This window comes from Crocodylus porosus, unplaced genomic scaffold, assembly GCF_001723895.1.
Source record: "Crocodylus porosus isolate Cpor-Errol unplaced genomic scaffold, CroPor_comp1, whole genome shotgun sequence".
Classification (NCBI taxonomy): domain Eukaryota; kingdom Metazoa; phylum Chordata; order Crocodylia; family Crocodylidae; genus Crocodylus; species Crocodylus porosus.
The window spans coordinates 14,683,319-14,693,614 of NW_017728924.1; the positions used below are offsets into that span (position 1 = coordinate 14,683,319).

Consider the following 10,296-nt stretch of genomic DNA (forward strand, 5'->3'; position numbering starts at 1 on the left):
CACTGCTTGCTACCTGGTCATAGCATGGACAACTCCCCTACCACCAAATACAGCTGAGGCCCCCAGGCTCTGTGGGCCAGATCCAATGTCTCCATGCACTGGATTTAGCACATGGGCTGTAGGTTGCCACCCGTTGCTCAGGGATGAACCTGAGTCTTCCCCACCGCTGAGTCTGAAAGGCTGACAAAAATCATGGTATGTGACTGAGTTCAAAACTGATACCATAGAGAAAATTATTTACTTTTGTAACAAGAATAACTGATTTTTAGTCAACCGAAGACTGTGGCACTCCTGTCATCGGGAAGGCTTTGGCTTCCATGACCACAGTCCACTCTTTGGTGAGAGAGGCAGCGAGCTGCTGGAAAGGGACGGCCTCCACCTCTCTCCTCTTCTCAGCCAGACTGGCTGACCTGCTCCACTGGGCTTTAAAACTAATCCCGCTGGGGGATGGGGGGACTACTGCCGCTGCTGGCCCGCTGAGCGACCCTTGCAAAGCCAGCAGGTCAAGGCATTTAAGGGATCCCACCCCTGGCCCAACCCTGGAACAATCTGTAGGCAAGGCAAGGGCCCCCAAGGGGACACTTGTGTGCCTATACACAAATGCAAGGAGCTTGGGCAATAAACAGGAGGAACTTGTCCTCCTGCTAAATGTAAATAACTATGATGTCATAGGGATAACGGCAATCTGGTGGGATTCCACCCATGACTGGACCATGGGTATAGACAGCTATACCCTGTACAGGAGGGATCGAGTGGACAAAAGGGGCAGAGGTGTAGCTCTCTACATCAAGGAAAGCTACGCATCCCTGCAAGCCGACATTGGCACCCACAGTGGGAGATTTGAGACCCTCTGGGTTAAAATCCATGGGGAACATGGCACAGGGGACACAATGGTGGGAGTCTACTACAGACCTCCTGCTCAGGGTCAAGACCTTGACCAGGAGTTTGGCAGGGAATTAGCTGATGCCGCATGTTTCTGATGCATGATTTTCATGGGAGATTTTAACTACCCAGACATCTCGTGGGAGGAGTGCTCAGCAAAATCCAAGCAGTTGCAAAACTTTCTCTCATGCATGGGTGACCTCTGTCTGATGCAGGAAGTCTATGGGCTGATGAGAGGTAAGATGCTGTTCAGCCTTGTACTGGCAACCGGGGATGACCTAATCAGCGACCTAACGATCGATGGGAAGCTGGGTGACAGTGACCATAAGCTGATTACCTTCACCATCTGCCGTAAAGCTGTCAAGTCAGTCAGTAATACAGAAGTCCTTGACTTCAGAAAAACTGAGTTTGACAAGCTTAGAAGGCTCAGTGAGGCCCTAAAGTGCCACAACCCAAAGGGGAGAGGAGGTCAGGATGAGTGGCTGTTCCTCAAGGAAGCAATCCTGGATGCGCGAGCAAAGTCCATCCGATCTTGGAGGAAAGGCAGCAAAAGGGCACAGCGGCCCCTTGGCTCTCCAGGGAACTGGCGGACCTCCCGTGTCGTAAAAGGAAGACCTACAAAGGATGGAGGACTGGAACTGCCACCAAGGAGAAATACTCTGCTTTAGTCCGGACTTGCAGAGAGCAAATCAGGAAAGCCAAGGCTGTGCTGGAACTCCAGCTAGCTACAAATATCAAGGACAATAAAAAGTCCTTTTTTAGATATGTGGGGAGCCGGAGGAAAAGCAAGGGCAACACTGGACCCCTGCTAAACCAGATAGGGCAACTGACAACTGACACTCAGGAAAAAGCAAACTTACTTAATGGATATGTCCCGTCAGTTTTTCCACCAGTTCCATGGGACGCTCCTGCCCACTTTGGGTCAGGGAGGCCTGGGCGAGGGAGATTCCTTGCCCTCCATCGAAGCTGACCTCGTGAAGGAACACCTTGACAGGCTGGACACCTTCAAGTCAGCTGGCCCTGATGGGTTACACCCAAGGGTACTCAGGGAGCCGTCGAACATCATAGCTCAGCCCCTGGCACAGAACTTTGAGATCACAGATCTTCATCAGGCACTTCACCTGGTGCTCTGGTGAAGTGCCTGATGATTGGAAGAAGGCCAATGTCGTGCCTATCTTCAAGAAAGGGAGGAAAGTAGATCTGGCAAACTACAGGCCCATCAGCCCGACCTCTATCCTGGGGAAGGTCTTGGAAGAGATTATCAAAGAGGCCATCTTTAACAGACTAACTGACGGCAATATCCTGAGGGATACCCAGTATGGGTTTGTTGTGGGTAGGTCTTGCTTGACCAATCTCATTTCCTTTTACGACCAGGTGAACTATCACCTGGACAAGGGGGAAGAGATTGATGTTGTATATCTTGACTTTAAAAAAGCCTTTGATCTGGTATCCCATAACCACCTCTTGGCAAAACGGGCTAACTGTGGCCTCAACCTCACCACAGTCCGCTGGCTGGGGAATTGGCTCCACGGCAGGATCTAAAGAGTGGTGGTTAATGAAAGCCAATCATTTTAGTGCGCAGTCACCAGTGGGGTCCTTTCAAGGCTCTGTCCTAGAGCCTATACTGTTTAACATCTTCAGTGATGTGGACATTGGTGTCAGAAGCGGACTGGCCAAGTTTGCTGAAGACACCAAACTCTGGGGTAAAGCATCCACACCTGAAGATAGAAGGGTGATCCAAGCAGCTCCTGACAGGCTCATGAAGTGGGCAGATGAGAACCTGATGGTGTTCAACACCGAAAAATGCAAAGTTCTCCACCTTGGGAGGAAAAACCTGCACCATGCTTATAGGCTCGGCAGTGCTATGCTGGTTAGCACTACAGATGAAAGGGACTTGAGGGTTATGATTGACCACAAGATGAACATGAGCCTGCAATGTGATGCTGCGGCTAGTAAAGCGAGCAAAATGCTGGCTTGCATCCATAGATCCTTCTCAAGCAGATCCCGGGACGTCATTCTCCTACTGTACTCAGCCTTCGTGAGGCCGCAGCTGGAGTATCACGTCCAGTTTTGGGCCCCACAATTCAAACAGGATGTGGAGAAGCTTGAAAGGGTACAGAGGAGAGCCACGCACATGATAAGAGGTCAGGAAAACAGACCTTATGATGAGAGGCTGAGAGCCACGGGACTTTTCAGCTTAGAAAAACACAGGCTCTGGGGTGATCTGGTGGCCACATATAAGTTTATTAGGTGTGTTCACCAGGATCTGGGGTAACTTCTGTTCATCCCCAAGGGATGCAAGATCAAATGGTCACAAACTCCACCACCACTGATTCAGGCTGGACATAAGGAAGAACTTCTTTACTGTCCAAGCCCCCAAAGTTTGAAATAGACTGCCGCCAGAGGCGGTTCAAGCACCTACTTTGAATGCCTTCAAGACAGATTTGGATGTTTGTCTTTTGCCCTTTGGGTGGGGGGCTGGACTCGATCTTCCGAGGTCCCTTCCAGCCCTAATGTCTATGAAATCTATGAAATCTTGCTGGGATCCTATGATCCCTGCTGACTTCCTGCCCCTGGGGTAGGGGGCTGAACTCAATGATCCTTCAGGGTTCCTTCCAGCCCGAATGTCTACAAAATTCTATGAAATTTTGAGTATTAAATGTCTTTTACATGCATTTAACTATTACTAGATTAACTCACTCTGAATATCATAATCCAAATAGGGATATTTGTGGGGGGAGTAAACAGGTATAGAATATAGAAGGCACCTCTTTGTCAGGGTTAGGTAAACAGAATATACACCATTACTTCACATAAATACTTAAGATAAAATGGAATGAATGGCATTTGTGTATCTTGATCCCATTTGCATACCACCCACCCAAGACCTTGCATATAATAGAAAAATTGTTCACAAGTAAATTGTGTGTAGATTAGTTTTGTGTTTCAGAGAATGTCCATGCAATTTTCCCCCTCACTAAATTTACTCAGCAACAGAAGGGATATTTAACATGCCAACAATGTTGACAATTAGCATCTGTTAATGCTCTGAAAGACTAAAATGCCATCATCCCATTTTTCCCATTACAACACAAGAGATAAATCAAATGTCAATCCATTTCTGTTATGAATCATTAATAAAATTGCAAACAGATCTTTTCATTGTTTAGCTTGTAAAAGGTATGGATAGATTCAGCAGCAAGAAACTCATATGCACATTGGTATGCAGCATGATTAAACAGGAACACAACATTTCCTTTGTCTGTAATCAATCCCCTTCTCGAGGGGAATACTATTCTTTAGAGACTAATACTCTACTGATTGAAAAGAAAAAGTTCACAATATAAAAAACAGTCTATTGTGGAGTGAAGGCTGTATCAATACTTAAGGAAGAGGAATCTGAGGATATGTTTTAAGAAAGAAAACAGTCCTAAAACCTCAAAATTCAAATTTAAGACTACACTTACAATGTGTGCGCCAAACACCCTGCAAGAGAAGCATGGGGTAAAGAAAATAAGAATGGGGTAGGGGTAGGGGCAGGAGTGGGCAGATAGTCTCCCTCATCCAACCCACCCAAAAATAAAACGCTACTCTACAGATTCTCAGCAACAGTATACTCTGGGCCATGCAAGAGCGACAGAGTAAGCAACTGAGCAAGTGTATGCACCCTCTCCAGATTACAATCTCCTTAAATTTCTACAGCATGATTACTATTATAATCGGGGCAGGCAGTTATTTTGGGTGTAGGAGGCCAATTGCCAAGTAAGTTTTGGCAAGCTGTCAAGGGCTGCAAGCGTAGCCCTGCCCTTTTCCAGGTGCCCTGCCCCTTACTCACCATCTTGGAACTAGAAGTCCTGCCCGCAAGCCCTGACTTTTGCCACCAGAAGTCCCACCCCTTGCCCCCCAGAAGTACTTCTTTAAGCAACGGGAACCAGAAAAATACCAAATTATAGTTTAAAAATCAAACACCTACTACAACATTCATTAATTTCATTTCAAAAAATATTTTTGTCCTGATTTAGATGCGTTTGTGCAGCGCACAGAGAGGTGATAGTATAATAGCTTAAAATGAAGACCTACTCTTGTATATTGTGGTGGGGTGTGCAGGGTATGGGTGGGTGGATATAAGTTTTTGGGAGGCTGTGGTGTGGGGGGATTATGGGGTTGAATAGCATGGGGGTGTGGGTGGGTATGGGATTTTTGAGAGACTGTAAGTGTGTGGGGGGAGGGTGGCTGGGGAAGGTTGTGGCATGTGTGGAGGGGGAGGGTTTGCCCACAGCCCCCCCACAGGAGACAGAACCCCTGCCAGCGCTTCTCCAAGCCCAGGCTCCGTGCTTCTGCTACACTTGGCCCCGTGGCACCAGCGTGGGCTCTGTACTCCTGGTCACCACCACTCCCCATCGCCCCATCTGCCACCACTGCCCTTCTCCTGCCACTTAAAACTAAGAAATTATATTCTAAAAATCAAACATCTACTACAACATTCATTAATTTCATTGGCATAAAATAGATGTACACCTTATGTAAATCAAAACAAAGGCTGTTGTCTAGAAACTTTTTCTAACAAGGTATTTTTTTCAGTTATCCTTATTAGTACTAATTTTTCCATAAAGACAGAAAGACATACCACAAGGGTTGGTGTCAACCACAAAGGACAAAAAAAGGCTTTTTAATGGTTTCTTTGCCATGCGACAGATATGAAAAATGCAGGCACATCTCATGCAGATTATTTTCTGTGATAAAGGAGGTAACATGATTTCCTGGTGCACGCTAGAACACATATTACAGCAGCATTATTATATACCTGTTTGAGAGCTTTAAATAAAGGGCCAAAATCTGGAGTAACAGTTCAAGACATGCAGTCATTTTCTAGGACAGTGTCATCTAAAATGAAGGAACTTCTATGCAGACTGTAGAACACGCAGCTGATTATATATTGCAGGTCATAATTGTTACATTTAAAAACCGAATTTCTAACCTAGTGCTTTATTAATTGACACAACACTTGGTTGGTGAATAGCAGAAAAGCTTGCTCTAATAACTACCAACAAGTTACAAAACTAAATGACAGAAAAGACTCCTTCCCAATATAAAATAAGCTATTAGCCCTTAGTATTATCTTAGCTACACCAAGATCTTTACTCAGTGTGGGCAGGAAGCAGTTTTTGTACAGCCTCAAGCATAGGTCCTTCACTTGTTAGCAGGGTGGCAGGATGGCTTTTGGTCTGGACTGCACACAACTTACTGAGAAATCTGCTCAGTTTTTCTACCATTTCTTCAAAGCATTTTTCTTGATGATAGGCCAATTAAACTCCTAACAAAGGAAGGAGGAAAAGGTTGATCATCATATCATAACTGTTAATTGCCTGGCTCCTGTTTTTAATTGTCTAGGTGTAAAGACTGCATGTTTCTGCAGCCTCTGGAATTACAGGTCAATCATAGATGATGGGCCTTGAGTGTCAGACAGGATACTTAGAGGTGTAACCAAACTAGTTTTTGGGTATTTATCAATGGGGTACATTTGCAGTAGCTCATAACTTTAGATATTAGGGCTGAGCGAAATTTCGCTGGCTGTTTTGTTTCAACACTGTTTTGACTCGAAACAGTGAAATTGAAATAAAATGAAGGGCTTCGAAACAGACTTGAAACAAAATGAGGCTAGTCAAAACATTTCAAAAGTTTTGAAATGTTTCAAGTTTTGAAGCAGCCAGGTGGTGGGAGACAGGGGAGAACCAGGGCTATGCTCCCAGTGGCTCCGCAGCCCCATGTGGCTCAGCTGGGCGGGGAGCGCAGCCCTGGCTCTCCCTGCCTTCCACAGTCAGGCTGCGGGAAGTGGAACACAGTGCAGGGGAAGGGAACTGAGCCCAATCATAGTGCTAGGGAGGGGAACTCAGCTCAGCTAGGCTCAGTTCCCTTCCCCAGCTGGATGGATCCCAGCAATCTGGCTCAGTTCCTTTTCCCAACTTCCTGGTCCCAGGTGGCAGCATCTGGCTTCTCTCCCTCATCTGGCAGGCAGATCGGGGCCCACAACCCCAGGAGGACTGGCACAGCCCCCGCAGCCCTCTCGAGGTTGTGGGCCCCCAGTCTGCCTGCTGGATGAGAGAGGCTTTTTTGAGCTTCCCCATTATAGCCTACGGTTGAAACAGTGTCATTGTTTTGATTAAACAAAACAGAACAGCAGTTTTGAATCAAAACGAAATTCAAAATGAAATGGTATCCCATCGAAACCTTGAAACACAAGTCGAAATGGGACAGTGCCATTTCACACAGCCCTGTTAGACATACACTGAATCATTTCAGACATTTTTTAACACCTTAGAGTGATATTGGATGCATTGAGAAATGTGAGGATGTCACCCGCAGCACATTCTCCCTATGTTCAATGTGCCTTTTACAGGATTTTTTTGAGATGCATATTTAGTCTTTTGTTTTCTTTAGCTGCCAGGCCAATTGAAATGCATACGCAGTTTCCTTGCCTTCACTGGCTCATCCTTTCTTTAAAGCGTTTCATTAGGTACACATATTAGGGCTGTGTGAAGCTTCGGGTGGTGATTTGATAGGAAGGAGATTTGGTCCGATTCGGTGGCCGAATCTCCGAATCCGAATTGAATTAGGAGACCAATTAAAAGGTCTGAATTGATTTGAAGCTCCCTGAAATGATTCAGAAAAGATTTGGAGAACTTTGGTGATTCGGGCAATCCCCGCCTTCTTCAGCAGGGAACTGGATCCAGACTCTGAGCTTGTAAGTAGGGGCTGGGTCAGGTGGAGCTTGAGGAGGGAGGGAGTAGACCATGGGGGGACCCCTGCCAGGCCCCATCCCCTGCTCACTCCCCCAGCTCACCCCCCATGGCTGTCCTGCGTGCTCCAGCTTCCACCCTTTTAAAAAAAGGCCCCTACTCACTGGGTGCTGCTGGACAGGGGGGACAATGCCTGCTGCCCCCCACTTCCCCCTGCTGCATGGGGGGCTCCGTCACAAGCCTCCCAACCTCCCTCCCACTCTCTCAGCACCCCCATGGCTTTTTAAGAAAAAAAGCAAACCCCCCCCTCAAACTCACCAGCTCCTGCAGCATCCTCGGGGCATCTTGGGGCTCATTCAGAGCCCTCCACATGGCATGGAGGAGTGGGGGGCAGCAGGGATCGCCCCTCCATCGGGCATAAGCCAGTGAATCGGGTCGCTTTGTTTTTTTTTTTCTTAAAGGGCTGGAGCTGGGACAGGCAGAGTAGCCATGGGGGGGGGGAGCTGGGAGAGCAGTGGGGCCAGGAGGCTAGTGGCAGAACCCCCCATGCAGCATGGGGTAATGGGAGGCAGTGGGGATCATGCCCTCACCTGGCAGCAGCTGGTGAACAGGGGCTTTTTTTTTCCTCTAAGTGCTGGGAGCTGGGGCGAGCGGGGCTGGAAGAGTGAGCAGGGGATGGTCCTGGGTGAGTCAGCTGAATCGATTTGGGACAGTGATTCAAAACACCAAATCGAATCACTGTCCCCTGAATTGGGCAAATCCGAAGTGAAAACTAGCTGCGTTGCACAGGCCTAACACATATGTGATGAGTACGTCAGGACTCTGCCAACAATTTTAACCACTTTTATTATTTTATGGCATGAGTCTGGTATTGTGTACCACAACCACCCCACTGTCTCAACACCTAATGGGTTGCAAGTCATTAGCAGAGTTTAATTTTCTTGTGGCAGTCTACTTATCACGACCCAGTCTTGCTCCAGCAACTGTCCTGCATTTTTATGCAAGAGACGCTTTCATAGTTTTCATATGTAGCAATAATGACTACCCTCTAAGGACAAATGAATAACTGCTCAGACCTTGATGTTGTTTGTGGCAAATATTTCTGTTTTTCTGGTACTCTGCTCCTATATCTAGATTCAGAACAGCAGTGCAGAATTAGGTTACTAACAGTTTCTACTCAAACAATAAAAGCAAATAAAAGGAAAGCTTAGCAGAGAGAGGTGACGAAAATCTTAAGATCAAATGTGGAAAGAAAACACCAACCCTTTTCTAGCTGATGTCCGTTAGAAAGTCCATATTTCACACTGGGGAAAGAAGTTTGTAGTAGTAGCACTCCTTAAAAAAGCCTCAACTCTAGCCTGTGTTGTTTTCTGTTAAAATCTACCATGATACAACTGAAAGCACGTGCTGGTAGAACTTGTGCCAAGTACTGCAAACTGATTCTCCACCCTGCCCTGATGTGTGTTAGGTAAGCTTGATGGTAAGCTCAGCTGTAACATACAGCTTAGTTCTAGATTATGGGTAGCCCTTGTAAGCACCTAAGTAATTTTGGCACAAGATTCATTCTGGCTGCTTGATGACTATCAAAGTAGCACTTAAGTTATTCTGGCATGTTTAAAAATGTTGTCCTAGTCTTAGATAAATGGCTGCGGAAAGGTTATTTGTTTCTAGCCTAATTAAATATGATTGACAAATTTAGAACAACATTTGCAAAGCATTGAATTAAACATATAATACTCCTCAGATGGCAGCTTCTATTCTTGGATCCTAAAACCCTTCAGAGATCTGGTCTTTTGTACCATGTATAACTATAGCATTGCTCAACAAATCAACATCATGTATGGATGGATAGTCTAAAGCAGGGCTGTCCAACCTTTTTGCGTGTGGGGCCGGATCATGAACTTTTCATCACCCAGTGGGCTGGCAGCAGCAGGTGCTTGTGTGGCCTGTCCAGTCTGGCCGTGGCCTGGGGGTACAGGGGTCAAGGGGCGCCGCCTGACCCCACCATGTCCTCCCTGCTACCTGGGCGGCTTTAAGGATGCTCCCACACCTGCGCGCCTGGGCTCAGCAGCCAGGGGGACATGTGGGAACCCTACAGGGAGGTGACAGACATACAGGGACATCCCCCTGCTCCCCGAGGCCCGCACCTTACCACCCCCAGCGCGATGTCTGCGGGTGCGGGGGGATGCGGGGAGGTGGGAGCGATGCCAGCTTCCCGCCCTGACAGCCACAGCCACAGCAGCAGCGGCAGCAGCAGCATCTCCCATAGGCCTGGCCACAGCATCCCTCCAAGCCAGCATCTGCGCCCCCTGTGCCCACCCGCTGCACTGCAACCAGCGGGGACCGGTGCAGGGTGGGGCTGACATGCAAACGAGGAAGGGAGGAGCGGGGCTAGGAAGGGACACTGTGACATGAGGGGGTAGGGGAGGAACTGCATCGTATCGGCAACATCAAGCTGACACGGTGCGTGTGGGAACCTTGTCCCTTACCTGGCCCTCCAGCAGCCATTAGGAAGCTGCTGGGGGAGGGACAAGGGGTGGGAGCGAAAGTAAACAGTGTTTACTTTTATTTCCCATTGCAGTACCGTGGGCCTCAGAAAATGCCTTGGTGGGCCGCATGGAGGCCTGGTCTAAAGCAAATGAAAGAGGTTCTTGCTAACCTTGTTTAAGTGAAGACA

At 47.5% G+C, this 10,296-nt stretch overlaps 1 long non-coding RNA gene across 1 annotated transcript in view; it reads left to right on the plus strand.

Moving 5' to 3' along the window:
- Positions 1-5,369: 5,369 nt before the first annotated feature.
- Positions 5,370-10,296, plus strand: part of LOC109313697 — a 20,089-nt gene continuing 15,162 nt past the window's right edge. Inside the window, exons 1-2 of the long non-coding RNA XR_002102125.1 lie at positions 5,370-6,288; positions 9,110-9,111. This is a non-coding gene — a long non-coding RNA (uncharacterized LOC109313697). The remainder of the gene's footprint in view (positions 6,289-9,109; positions 9,112-10,296) is intronic.